Below are 15,481 nucleotides of genomic sequence, written 5' to 3'. Positions count from 1 at the left end.
GTTCAGGACGGTAATAAGGAACACCGTGCTGGATCCCAACGGCCTGGTATCACTAGCAGTCGAGATAACACGCATCTTATCCGCGTGGCTGTAACGGATCGTGCAGCCACGTCTCGATCCCTGAGTCAACAGAGGGGGGACGTTTGCAAGACGACAACCATCTGCACGAGCAGTTCGACGACGTTTGCAGCAGCATGGACTATCATCTCGGAGACCATGGCTGCGGTTACCCTTGCCGCTGCATCGCCGGCCGAAGTGGCCGTGCGGTTAAAGGCGCTGCAGTCTGGAACCGCAACACCGCTACGGTCGCAGGTTCGAATCCTGCCTCGGGCATGGATATTTGTGATGTCCTTAGGTTAGTTAGGTTTAACTAGTTCTAAGTTCTAGGGGACTAATGACCTCAGCAGTTGAGTCCCATAGTGCTCAGAGCCATTTGAACCATTTTTTGACGCTGCATCACAGACAGGAACGCCTGCGATAGTATACTCAACGACGAACCTGGGTGCACGAATGGCAAAACGTCATTTTTTCGGATGAATCCAGGTTCTGTTTACAGCATCATGATGGTCGCATCCGCGTTTGGCGACATCGCGGTGAACGCACATTGGAAGCGTGTATTCGTCATCGCCATACTGGCGTATCACCCAGCGTGATGGTATGGTGTGGCACTGGTTACACGTCTCGGTCACCCTTTGGTCGCATTGACGGCAATTTGAACAGTGGACCTTACATTTCAGATGTGTTACGACCCGTGGCTCTACCTTTCATTCGATCCCTGCGAAACCCTACATTTCAGCAGGATAATGCACGACCGCATGTTACAGGTCCTGTACGGGCCTTTCTGGATACGTAAAATGTTCGACTGCTACCCTGGCCAGCACATTCTCCAGCTCTCTCACCAATTGAAAACGTCTGGTCAATGGTGGCCGAGCAACTGGCTCGTCACAATACGCCAGTCACTACTCTTGATGAACTGTGGTATCGTGTTGAAGCTGCATTGGCAGTTGTACCTGTACACACCATCCAAGCTCTGTTTGACTCAATGCCCAGGCGTATCAAGGCTGTTATTACGGCCAGAGGTGGTTGTTGTGCGTACTGATTTCTCAGGATGTATGCACCCAAATTGCGTTTTTTTTCCTACACCAAGAAGAAATGCAGATGATAAGCGGGTATTCATTGGACAAATATATTATACTACAACTGACAAGTGTGTCAGTTGTAGTATAATATATTTGTCCAATGAATACCCGCTTATCATCTGCATTTCTTCTTGGTGTAGGAAAAAAAACCGGTTCAAATTGCTCTGAGCACTATGGGACTTAAAATCTGTGGTCATCAGTCCTGTAGAACTTGGAACTACTTAAACGTAACTAACCTAAGGACATCACACACATCCATGCCCGAGGCAGGACTCGAACCTGCGATCGTAACTTGGTGTAGCAATTTTAATGGCCAGTAGCGTAAATGTAGATTAAGAGCGGCCCTATCACACTTCCATGAGGCATTCCTGGCGATACCTTTGTCTCTGTTGTGCTTCTGCCGTCCATCAGAATACCCTAGATTACATTACTTAAATAGTCTTCGAGCCATTCACATGTTTGAGAAGCTATTTCTACTAATACCTGTACGCCGCCTGACAGACATCCCGAGGATCAGGCGGCAGCTTCATGCCTTCGGGCGTACTGGTTCCCTCGCAATGCTAGAGACGGCTTTTGGGTCGTACGTGGACCACCCTGTAGTTTGACTGCAGTCGCCTAGCCCGAGTTACGGGACGCGAGGGTGTTTGTGAGGACAACGGGAAAAGTGTAATAAACGGCAGCACTTCAACCTGTTAGCATCGACTCGCAGCTCATAACTGGCCGGACAAACACGCTTGTTACCGAAGCGAGGGGAGAAGGAGCGCGAGGGGGGTGGGGAGGTTGGCCGCTGAGACAAGCGCGCGCCTTGAGCACATATTGACAGCTATTTCCGGAGTATTAACCAATCCGTCAGGCACTTGGCCGTGCGGCGAGGGAAGCAACACGTCACGGGTTCGACTAATTGTAGGCTCGGCACGAGGAAGCGTAAACACGCCGGGCGCGCGGCGCGCTCAAATATTGACAGCTATTGGGAGGCATTAACGAAGACCTTCCCACGGCGGGCGCCGCATAATCGGCCCTTTGTTCTGGGCGACCGACGTCGCGAGCTGCTCGCGTCGGCGCTCTATTAGAGGCGAGAGTCGTTTTTCCTCCAAATAGAGAGAGGCTCGGGCTCACAATAAATATTTAGTCGGGCCCGGCGGGCGGCTCTCCGCCAGCGACGGCCGGCTCCAAGCGGCGGACGCGGCGGCTGCGGCAGCGCCCGCCCGCCGCAGGTGTTAACCACGGAATTATCACGTCAGCGCCGCGACTAACTGGACCTCAGCTTCCGGCCCCAGCGTCGCCGCCAATTAACAAGTGGGCTGCCGTCGCCGCGGGTCGCCGCCCGCACCCGGACAAGACAGGTCTACCCAAAGCTGTGATGCTGTAAAGTGGAGTTCTGTTGTACGTCCGTTACTTCTTTTAACATATACAAAATCTAACTAAATTCCCTTTAGACGCTGAGGAGTTGTGCTGAGGACCAAGATGGTTAAGTTTGCCATAGCAACTCATGTCTAGAAACGTACCATTCTTCCGCTAAATGCAAACTACCACAACACCCGTTCAAATCTCCCGTCTTTTTGGCGCCATTGTCTAGGGCAGTGGTTCCCAAAAGGTGGTCCACAGACCCCCAGGGGTCCGCGAGCTATGCCAGACGGGTCCGCAAGATGCTATTAGAATAAAAAATATATTAAATATATTTCGTATGATAACAGATTTTTTTGTTTTGGCCGCTCAATATTTTTTCAACAATGAATATGTCAATGTTTTTTCTAAGTACCAAAAATAGAAAACGTATAAAAAGACTCTTAATTTGGCTTTTTTAGGTACTTGATACCGTGATATGACAAGGTACCAATCATGCTCGATGAGGGGGTCCTCGAGAAAATTTTGTTGGAACCCCTGGTCTAGGGTATTACGTTCGTCATTCACCGGCCATCTGGTGTCTCAGCACTACTGCAGGTTTGATTACATGTCATTCAGTTGAGTCTGCGATCCGCCTATAGAGGTTTATACCTGCTGTTTCTCACAACCCTACCACAACATAGGTCAAAAACTAATTATGATTGTAGTGTTGCTCACGCTGCTAAATATTGCATTTTCAGGCAACAACAAAGTTATTTTATGTGGCAGGTGTCATTAGAGCACAGTTAATAAAGTCATTTCATGAAATAATGGATAAACTAGGCACTCATCTTTTCGTGTTTCCCACGCTGGTCTCGTTGTGAACTCATGGCTCAATCGTCGAAAATATAGGTGGTGATGATTCCAAACTCGGATTCAAAAAGGCCTAGGTGTTATTCTGCGATATTCAAAAGTTTTATAGGTGTGTTTCATAAACCATTCTTGAAGTTAAACTTTTGCAAGTTAAGACAATGGTGATGTAAAAAAGTAATCAGCATTCCGAATTTAAGTTACACTTCCTTTTTATTACTTTTGTTGCAACATTACTTCACAATATAAAACATACGTGAAAATATTTTCCTCACTGTTAAAGTTCACATTTCATAAACTGACTACAATTTGCGTCTTTTCAACATGACGACCAAGACTTGACTCTCTAATAATCGCTTACGCGCCAAAAAATCAGAGTTACAAGTACATCAAAGATCATAGTGACAAAAGAAAAAATACACATAAGAATAATATCCTTGCAATATATACATATCGATGTATCGAAGTACCTCTGCATTAATGAAATCAAATCTGAATGTCGTCATAGAAATATGTTAACTATATAACAGAAACACAGTAGAATATTGCTGGTATCGAGAGGTTGAGGTGAGGTGCTGCAGTGGTTACGTAATTCAAGTACCATTACATGTTGTAGTTGTGTTCTTTGATCACACTTCACTACTACCAATATCTACCCAAAGAGGTTTGTACCTGCTGTTCCACTTGAGATCTTTGTTCATACAGTTCTACCGTACCTTCTTTCTTCTATTTCTTTCGCTTACGCCATAGTCCCGCAGCGATCGCAGGGTCGGCGTGGTTACAACGGATTTTGCAGTGTTAGTGATAGGGATGGCCGAATGCCCTTCCTGCCGCCACCCCGTACCCCCCCAGAACGGAATCAGTGTACCCCAACTTTCTGCATGTAGTGTAAATCGTGAAACAGTGCGGACGTGTTTCAAATGTCTTCGACGCGTGTAACTGAGGCGGAAAGTGGGGACCAGCCCGGTATTCACCTAGCGGGATGTGGAAAACCGCCTAAAAACCACATCCAGGCTGGCCGCCACACCGGCCCTCGTCGTTAATCCGCCGGGCGGATTCGATCCAGGGCCGGCGCGCCTACCCGAGTCCAGGAAGCAGCGCGTTAGCGAGCTCGGTTACCCTGGCGGGTCATAGTACTACTGTACCATTATAATTATACACTATAGCACAGATTACAAGCAGTATGTAGACTTCATTTTTGGGGTTGCTGTTGATCATGTTGAAAGACACATATTCGGAATATGCCGACGCTATGCTATTGTATGGCAAAGCTCGATCCAGTAGGAGGGCTGCTCGTACGTAAAGCGTTTCCCACACCACCAGACACTTTCGCACTCCCTTGTTGTTACGGTGTACCAGCAGGCCTCGGAGGAGACTGGTACATTCACATCCAGCGAGGCCGACTGTGTTGCTCCACGGCGAAGCCACACATCCGAGTCTGAAGAGGCTGCACTCCACGTTGGGGAAGAGGACGCGATGACGAATACCAGAAACTTAGCAGGTAGACTAAATGTGGATCAGCGAACTGTGTGCCGTGTTCTGCATGAGCAGCAGCTACACACGTACCACCCCCCCCCCCCCCCCCTCCTTGTAGGTACAGGCCACGCAGTCACGAAGAGCACCAGAAACCTAGCAGGTAGACTAAATGTGGATCACCGAACTGTGTGCCGTGTTCTGCATGAGCAGCAGCTACAGCCGTACCACCCCGCTGTAGGTACAGGCCATGCAGTCACAGGATTTTGTGTCCCGAGACCACTTCTGCAGATGGTTCTTGCACCGTTGTGGGGACGATCCCTTCTTCCCATGGCGGATCCTTTTCGTGGATGAAGTCTAGCAGCGAAGGTGTTCTCACTTCCCACAATAGTTATGTGTGGGCTGATGAAAACCCGCATGCTGCGTGGACCCATGTGTTTCTGGAACGGTACAGTCTAAACATTTGGGAAGGGTTCCTTGGAGGACGTGCGATAGGACCATACCTTCTTCACCACATCTGACGGGTACTGTGTACTTGCAATTCCTTGACACCATAGTGCTCGAGCTCTTGGAAGACGTGCCACTGCCTGTGTATCAAAACATGTCGTTCCATCACGACCACCTCATTTTTAACGTGCAGTCAGAGATCATCTGGACCAACGATTTGGGCAACAGTGAATAGGTCGTAGTGGATTGATTCCTTGGCTTTCACGTTCTCTAGACGTAATCCCACTAGACTGCTACCTGTGGGCTTACATAAAGTCCTTGATTACACAAGACTGCTGTGGAATCCGAGGAAGAGCTACTGGTGTGGGTTATGACTGCGGGGCATACTGGAGGACCAGGGATAGGTGATCGGTGTATCGGAACATAGCATGGAGGCACCATATTTTCGTTAACGTCGGTAGCCGTCACATCGACCCTACTTGTAAGTTAACCCACATGACAAGTAGCAGGAGTGAGAGAGCAACGTTTGTTGCGGTACTTCGCCTGCAGCGGGAAAACTGTACGTTTCCTGACATGAGCTCCTCTGTTAAACTTAACCGTCTTGGTCTCCTCCACAAGTCCTCAACGTCTGTAACTGGAATTTAGTTACGTTCGATACATACGCTCAAAGAAGCAATTAGTAAGAAATATATTCTCCAAGAATGCACATATGGCCCCCTTATATTTATTATACGCTGCCAGAAACGGGAAGTGTTACACTATGAAGCACCAACTTAATACTTATCAAACTTTGTCGAGATGTTAATCATGTAACGACTACTGAAACATTACTCTCTCATCCAAATCGGAAATGACCATCAACATTAGTGTGATCCAAACAGACACTAACACACTCTTGTATTCGTTGTGGCATGGACGCAGGCAGACTCTGAGTGTCATGACTGAAACGCATGCTGCATCAGTTGATGAAGATTGCTTGTTGGAGTACGGTATGAGAGTATACATCCTCCCATTGCACCCCAGAAGTGCTCTAAGGGTTATAAATTAGGGGACAGGCAAACCAGTCAAGGATCCATATATTCCTGAAGGCGTTTGTGATATGACCTACACTTTTGGGGTATTGCATTATCCTACTGAAATATGCCATTTGGTACTCTCGTCAAGAAGGGCATAGTAACAAGGTCTTCCATTCTTGTCACACACTGGGGACATTCAACCCCTTCAACAATTACAAATTCAGTTCCGTTACCGTATCCAATAGCATCTTAAACCAAGTTCCCAGGAGTTGGATAGGCATGGGTGTCGATAACCGCTGCTTTCTATGACCTTCCACTAAATTGTCTACGGACACGCCATCGATCTGGCCGTCACAAACAGAAGCGAGACTCATCGTCCCGCAGCGCAGAATGCCCAGCTGACGCTGTCTCTGCAATATGCAAATCACTGTTGTTTGTGTTATGGTGTGAAACTCGATGTCTCAACCAACCACGGTTGCCGACGGTTCGTAGCGATGCGCTGTCCGTTGTCATCCGTATATTCGTCAGAGCCAGTCGAGCGGTCTTACGTTCTTCTCGCGGTGTAGTTCTGGAAGGACTTGTACCTACTCTGCTCGCCGCACTACTATGTCGAGTCCGTCCCAATAATACTCATTTTGCAGTCACTACACTATAATCAGGTGACTGTGTGATGTCCGCATGATACATCTATATCTCTGTACTATTTAAAATTACCAAAGATGCCAATGAACTGCACGCGCCCGTCCTCTAGGCTTATTGTGGTGCGACAACCACCAGAAAGGTTTTATTGATGTTAAACACACCCAGTAGCCGTCATGTACTCAAAACATTCTTAGTTTGTACGGAAGGGTCTTTTCTGTACTGAAAATATTGAAAATAAGCTTCTACAGGGATGAAATTGTGATCAACATATCGTACAGGTGTGGAGACACTGGAGTATAAGTTTCATAGCGTTCGGCCAAGGTGTTTATGGTGCAACATTTTCCAGGTGGGGGTAGTTCTGTACAAGACGCTACCTGGCAGAATAAAGACTGTTCATAAAGGATTCACGCGCAAGATAAAATCGATGCCACAAGAACACTGCTTTTATTGTTTAGAGGAATTGATGGATGATAGTATAAAACAATGAAGGTTAATTTCTTTCATACAGTGTGGCCGAAGAGGAACGGCCAGTATTCAGGGATATGACAGCAACATTTATTTGAAGCAAAAACCCTTAGCTGGATATAAACACTATTCCGAATGGTTTCCGAGACAGAATGCATTTAAGTTACATATGTTTTTGGGCTAGTGGCGCGCAGGTATGTGTCTTACCCACACATGTCTTTGACGTTTTATTCTAGCTCCACCTACTTCGTTGCTTTCAACCTCGTCACTCGGGATGTCCTCCCGCCGGTAAAGAAGCCCGTTGAACACGCAATTGTCCATGATCTGTTGTTACTGAAGTAGTGCGAGAGACTAAGAGTGTACCAGAGAGAAGCATCAGTTAACTGTGTTTGTACACACACTGGATAAAATACAACATATCTGCGTTTATGTATAGTATGTAGATATGGTCTAATTTTACAGCTTCCGCGGTAGTAGTACTCCTGTTGCTGTCGAAGAATAACGTAAGCGCTTTCCGTCACGTCGAATTCCTGAACGTAGAAATAGACTGAGAGAGGGGGAGCGGAAAATGGCCAGAGTGAGGGGAAAGGAGGAGATGGACAGAGTAAGGAACGAGGAGGAGATGTAGGCAGTGAGAGCAGGTAGGAGGGGATGAACAGCAGAGGGGTAGGAGGTAATGGAGAGAGAAAGAAAAGAGGAAGGAGGGAGGGGAGAGGAGGAGACAGACAGAGAAAGGAAACTTGACGAGATGAACAAGGAGAGGGGGAAGAGGAGGTGGACAGGGAGAAGGGGATGCAGGAGAGGGACAAAGGAGGGGGGAGGCCGATATGGGGGAGGAGGAGATGGAAAGGAGTAGGAGAAGATTAACAGACAGAGGTGGGAGGAGCAGATTAACAAAAGATCGGGGAGTAGGAGATGAAACAGAGTGCTGGGTGCAGAAGGTGGAGGGAGAGGGAATTGGAGATGGCCAGAGAAGGAGAAAAGGAAGAAATGGACTCGATGTGGTATCGTCGAGAGATTGTGATGCCACACCAAAGTCGACAATGCAGATCGATACCACAGACATTAGTAAGGGCTCGCTGCAATCTGCAACAACCGATGGGAGACACTTCAGAAGACCACATCTCCCTCACAACGTAGCTGCATCGTCACGCTCAGGTCAAAGCAGTGTCGAGCTCAGCCTGTTTGTGGCTTTAGCTACAGCAGTCAGCATCATCGTGTAGGACCGTGAAAATAATTAAAATCTTAAATGAAATGTACTTTCGTGAATGTTGTCTTTTGTACTGCCAAAGGACAGTTTGTTAATTTGTGCATGAAGTGAATCTTTTATATTCAATGACAGCTGTAAATTATGAAGTAATCCTGTAGCTAAGAACTATGTCAAAATTAAGTAAATTTTTTATTGATGTATGTAATAAAATGAATTAATATTTCATGTGTTCCAGTTTGATGAGCCTTGTCCCAGAGCAATCGAACAACCCACCGTTATGGCCAGAAAAACTGATTTCGTCTAGTCACAACACTCGGTGCTCCAGTTTCTTCAACTTTTCAGATGTTCCCAAACTGAATAATGCAGAACACTGAGGTCAGGTGAGCTTGGAAGCCATAGTACATGTCCTGCTCTATCAGTACAACTGGGTCGATATTGGTGCTTCAGGTGTCGTCCTACACCAGCAGCAGAATGCGCCGTTAACCCTCACACCGCACCAACTCCAGTCCCCAATGTTTCGAAGGCAAACATCCTCAAGTAATCCTGGAGCCTCCCCACAGCCCTCCCAGAAATCGAACATACCCATATCCACCAGTGTTTCATGGAAAAATATGCGGTCCGCCAAATTTGAGAGCAGTGAAATGGGGACTTAATCGATAAGTTTATATTTCAGACACCTTTGCACCAACTAGGACAACATTAAATACGTCACCGGCAGCTCGTAGCCACAGATTAGTAATTATCGCGAAAACAGCTTATTTGCATAGATATATTTACCAGAATATTTCCGCTTCTGTTATCATTTACCTGCACCCTTTTCTGTTTTCGTTAGTCCTAGCAGTACCACCAACTGGCGACATGAGTGGGGGGAAGGGGGGGGGCGTGGGGATGGAGTGGAATGGGGATGCTCTTAATCCACGCATTTTGTAAATATTGCAATCTATCCAGGTGCACCATATTTTAAAATTTTGAAAAAAGTTATTTTTTAGTGAAATCTTCTAGGAGATTCTATAATTGTTTTAAATTTTTTATTTAAACTTGATCGAGAAATTTAAGACTAATTGAGGTGGTAATGAAGACTTCCCCTCCATCTCCCCCCCTTCCCCACCTTTAATAGTAAAGGCAACTTTTAAGAACGCATTTCTTATTCAATAAATAATAACATTGTGCTGGTATAATACATTCAGACATCAGATTTCTCTTTGTGCATAGTAACAATGGCCTCAACAACTAGCATGGTTCATTTCTCCTTGGTTTCTGACTGATCTGTGTTATGTAATTTGATTTTATTCTTGTTCTTTTGCGTTTTGTTTACTGCAATATACATTTGCAGTTGAGAACGTATTGACGTTCACTTACTGCAAGCGGAATGTTACAGTTTTTAGAAAAATCTACAGAGTCTGAAATTGAATCTGGTGGTACTGATGATACTTATGAACTAGAATAAAGGGAAAAAAAGAAAAAAAGCGCCATCTTTTTCTTTAAAAATTGGGACTACAACTCCCAAACCAAACACTGAAGAATGGCTGCAGATGTTGCAAGACAGCAGAAGTCTGTTGTTTCAGCCGCGGAGGGTATCTCTGACGGAAAATCAAGTAGAAATTTCGTGCAAAAGAAGCTCATAGAGGTAAACACAGAAGTCAAATGGGTCAAATGGCTCTAAGCACTATGGGACTTAACATCTGCGGTCATCAGTCCCCTAGACTTACAACTACTTAAAGCTAACTAACCTAAGGGCATCACACACATTCATGCCCGAGGCAGGATTCGAACCTGCGACCGTAGCAGCAACGCGGTTCCGGACTGAAGCGTCTAGAACACAGATGTCAATTATATACTAATGAAAGCCGGAAAAAGAGAGAAATACAACAAAGTGAGCAAAAAAAAAAAATAATCTGCAACAGTTGTAGGAGATACACATGCGGTAATACGGCAAGAAATTTGTTACGTTCCGAGTGTGAAGTAGATTCGAAGAAAGAGGTGAATAATGGTTCTCTGAAGCTAATGTTATGCAGGTAACTCGAATTGCAGAATTTTTAAATAGTACTGAGGTTTTCTTGAAGTGTTTTATAACGACTGTCAGTGGTAATTTAGACATATTGCTCAACATAGTAAGAATACGTACACTTAATAACATAATTTTAGCTTCTGTACCCTGCTTACAATCCATATCACTTTAAAACGTATGTAGTTACTAAAAATCAACAAATATTAACGAATCTTGTATTGGTATTGCTGGGGTTAATTATGATGCATCCTACCACGCTGTCCAGTCACATTAATGTGACCATGTATCAGAAGCCTGAGTAATCACCTTTTGCAGTGCGAGACGTGCAGGAAGTGACTCAGTAATGTTCTGGAAGGTATCGAGAGGGATGTGGAGCCATGCAGACACCTGTGCCGTGGTCAGCTAAGTTTCTCGGTTGAACATTCATTGCACGAAAACCTTTATCAAGTTGGTGTCACAGATTCTCGATTGGGTTTAAATAGGAGGTGTTTGGTGGCCAGGGGAGTACGGTAAACTCGTTCTGGTGCTCTCTGAACCACGGACGTATACTGCGAGCTGCATGGCGTTGCAGTGTCCTGTTGGTAGATGCCACCATGCCGAACTGCGTATAGGTGTGGACATGGTCAGCAAGGATAGACTCATATTTGTGTCGATCCACTGTGCTTTCCAGAATGGCGAGACCACCCAGAGAATGTCACGAAAACATTCCTCAAACCAAAACGCTCTCTCCTTGCTGCAGGATGTTGCTTTCAGACCTTGTATACGACAACGGCCATTGTCCGATGAAACATAAAACGCGATTCATCTGCAAAGACCACATTCGTTGAGGACGCACTGCTGGTAGCCCCTTGGTTCATCTGGACGGTCAGTTGCTCAAAAGTTGCACGTCTATTCGCTCTCACACATCTTCGCAGCCATCGTCAATCCTGTCATCTATGGCCCGTGGTACACCACAGATGCCTCGTCGCCTGTTTTGGGTAGCACCATTTGGCCATGCACGGCATACTTTAACCATGGCAACACGCGAACAGTTTAAAAACTTAGGCGCTTCGGGGATGCTTCCCCTCTTGGCCCCAAAGCCAGTGATCATGCACTTTTGACCAGCAAATAAATCGTTTCATTCCCACACTACGACAACGACTGCACGCTTTTCTGCGTCCCCCTCTGACACATTTTGTATACCCTCCACTGCTAGTGCTGCCGCCTGTCGTCTGTGAGTGGTTATTGCACTCTGACGTTGAACATCAGCGATAGTCACATTAATGTGACCGTGTATATCAATTACACGTTTTGTTTATAAACCGTAGTTCATTGATATGTCCAGTGTCCACAGGTGGATAAAAGTACTGCTAGTACTACTACTGCTGCTACAGAGTGGAGCACAGAAGACGCATTTTTCTTAACCACTAGTATGCGGCGACGAGAGGGAGTATTGACCTTGAATGAGTGTTGGCAGACTGCCCATACAAGGCAGTTTCAGTCGCTATGGAGCGTTGGAGCGTAGAGCATAGTGCGTTCGTTGTCGAGCAGTACTTTAAGAAACAATGATTCCGTAGTCACTGTGCAACGTCTTTTCCGTCAAAATTTTAGAGTTGGACGTCGAGGTGCGGTTCCTGATCGAAATGCTGTACTCCGATGGGTTGCAGCGCTTAGAAGTACTGGATCTGTGATGAAAAAGAAAACACCTGGTCTTCCCCATTAAGTTCGTACTCCTGAAAATGTAGACAGTGAGAATGGCAGTTCTTGATAGTCCGAAACGATCGGTTAGACGACAGGCTGTACCGCTGGGTATGTCACGGTGTTCACTTCACTGCATCTTACATGATGATCTTAAGTTTCACGAGGACAAGATAATTATCATCTAGAAGCTTAGTGAAGGGGATTTTGTGCAGCGCATAGAGTTCTGTCGCGTAATGGACGAAATTTTTACGGAAGGTGCAGATGCTACAGTCTTCATGAGTGATGAAGCACATTTTCATGTAGACGGTAACGTCAATGTTCAAAATTGTCGTTACTGGGCGCCAGAGAACCCACATGAATTATAACAAAGACCTCTGCACAGTTTAAAAGTAACAGTGTGGTGCTGCATTTCAAAGGTGGGGATTGTTGGATCCTATTTTTTTGAAGAGGAAGGAACTGAAGTTACTGTGACATCAGCGCACTACGTTAAAATGTTAAACAACTTTCTTCGTCTAGAACTTGAATGGCGTCAAGGGAACATGAGAGAAATATGGTTTCAGCAGGAGGGTGCAACAGCTCACACGGCGAGAGCATTGATGGAAGTGGTTCGACAAATGTTCCCAGGACATGTTATTTCGAGGTATGGTGATGTTTACTGGCACCCTTGCTCACCCGATTTGTCGACATGCGACTTCTTTTTGTGGGGATATTTAAAATCAAAAGTCTACATGAACAAGTCTCGCACAGTTGATACTCTGAAGAATTCCATTCGTCAGGAAACTGAAGCCGTGCTGAATGAAATGTTGGAGAGATCCATGCGTAACTTTCAGGAGAGGATCCAAATTTGCATCCAGCAAGAAGGACGTCTTCTCCAAGACACTATTTTTTGAACCTAATTAAAGTATGTATATTTCAAAACTCCATTAAAAATCTATTACTTAAGGCTTCTTTTTATTGTTTTTATCAAACCGTGAGAGGTGGCATGAGCCCCCTCTCATATTTCTATCTTACGATTTTCCTCTCTAATTGCATGCAGTGAAAAGTTGCTATTCCTTCCCACGCGGACTTCCCACGCAGGGTCTCTCGTCAACCGGGTGGTCCGGTGACAGGCGGGCTCTGCTGATCTTGACAGGGTAAGCCGATGGGTGTGAAGGAGTTGAGTGAATACTTTCCAGACGCCGACATTGTAGAATAGCGGCGGAGACACGCTCGCAGGGGCCTGAAGTAGCGGCTGGGCTAGAGGTTCCGTTACTTCGCAGAAACTTAGCGAAAACACTTTCTGGCGGGCTACCAGCGAGGCGTGGGAATGACTTGTGTACCCAGGCAGTTTTGGCGGACAAATTCCCGCGCTTTCTGCAAAATCGTAACTGTGATTGGCTTGCTCAGGGCATAGCTCCGTGACGTAGCAAAATCGGCGCAGAAATTGGCGCCAAGAATCTCCATTGGTGGAATGGTAGTGCTCCGGCAATAGAGTGGAATTTTCCGCCGGTTTTAGAGTTGCTGATTGGAACAGTTAACCACGGCCACCTTCACAGCATTTATTTGAGTATTCAATTTGAGCCAATTTGATGTATTGTAAATGTTGCATGTGTTTTTGTTTATTATTTTGAGTTATAATAAATCATATTGTTATTTTGGACAGAACTTTCATTCTGTTAATCGGTAGAGCAACCCTATCATTTCTCACTACGTTAATGAAACTTTCCTTTATTTAACTTATTTATCAAATGAAATTATTGCAGGTGCCAAACTCTTTTCTACTCCACTTGCAGGGTCGATTACAGTCAGCTCGCGTTTCTTTTTAATCCATGTGCAACAGCAAAAGTCGGAGTTAGAATGGGGGGGGGGGGGGGCCTTAGAACATCATTTACATATGTAGATTGTAGAAGAATTTAGTGTTCAATACACTGCTAGACCCGGCACCTCGCAACCGTGTCCCAGTCATTCAATAATGAAAACCATGCGTTTTCTCTGCTCCACCCAGTACAAATAACTTCAAAATGTGTGTCAGCGAAGCGAAGGGAACGAGGTAGACCAAAGAAAAATTGGTCAAAGAGAATAAAATGTACACAGGCAAGAATAAGTTTACAGGGAGACGAAGTAGCAAAATAAGAAGTTGTGGCACTAAGTATGTAACAGATGTCCTTCGATGCTGTAAAAACAGTCGCCTCATAGATAAACACATAATTGCGACAATAAGTCAGCTTCTCTTCACATGTTTCAAGGCTGCGCTTCTCATCCTGGTGATTACGCTGTCAGCAGTCAAGGTGGACTTTGAGGCTGATTCGGAAGACTATGGGGCGCCTGTGACGCTCACAGGCTACTCTCAGGAGAGAGCTGAGCTTGCTTAAAGAGCGTGGGCGTGTCCAGAAATAGCGCTCACACAATTCCTCGACCATTACGCGGCTCATCTGTCTCCAATTAGGAGTAAGCATTAGTAAGGCCGCACAACAAACGAACGTTAATTAATACGCCGGCGCAATAAATCCGAGTATTATATTATTGCAGCTGACAATGACTCTGTCTCGTAGCGAGCGTGAAAGGGAGAGAAGGCCGGACAATAGAACAATGGCCGCGAAACGGCTCCGGTGAGGTCCGGCGGCGAGACGGACGGCAATTAAAATTAATTTATAGTCGCCGGATGACAATATAGAGAAATGGCGCTGCGGCGCGGGAGATGATGACACACATTTCTGAGAAGACGGTACTGCGCCGCGGTCGACTGCGTGCCGTCTGCGTCAGAATCGAGCATCGTGGCACGGCATTCCCACTTTAGGCGATCGCGTCTGATGTGACTAGCTAAAAAATGTGTGGTCGAACCAGTATAAACGTCTAGCACATGGGCAGATTTTTCTGTAACGTGTACCACAAGGTGGGGGGGGGGGGGGGGTCTCTCTGGGACCCCTATTTTAAAACCGAGATTTGAGGCGCAGTTCACTTGAAACTTTTCATTTCATAATTTAAGTTATATAACATTTATTTTACAATGATTTAAGTGATGTTTAAAAACTCCTTGTTGATTTTATTGTATAAAATAAATCCTGCAGTATTTTACATTTTATCTCACAAAATCACATACGTTATAGCGTTTTTAAATAGTACACATAAACGAACAGTTAAAGAACTAAAGAACTGAATTACGTTCTGAAAAATTATATTATCTCTATAATAAGGAAATTTTCATACAAAACTACGGTCCAAGGCTTAA

General features: G+C 45.5%; 1 protein-coding gene across 1 annotated transcript in view; it reads right to left on the bottom strand.

Annotated features, from left to right (window-relative positions):
* LOC126456987 (protein Wnt-6-like) overlaps positions 1-15,481 on the bottom strand; it is a 622,242-nt gene that overhangs the window by 436,304 nt on the left and 170,457 nt on the right. The window lies entirely within an intron of this gene.

This window comes from Schistocerca serialis, chromosome 2 (genome assembly GCF_023864345.2).
Source record: "Schistocerca serialis cubense isolate TAMUIC-IGC-003099 chromosome 2, iqSchSeri2.2, whole genome shotgun sequence".
Classification (NCBI taxonomy): domain Eukaryota; kingdom Metazoa; phylum Arthropoda; class Insecta; order Orthoptera; family Acrididae; genus Schistocerca; species Schistocerca serialis.
This window is presented reverse-complemented; position numbering and strand designations above follow the sequence as displayed.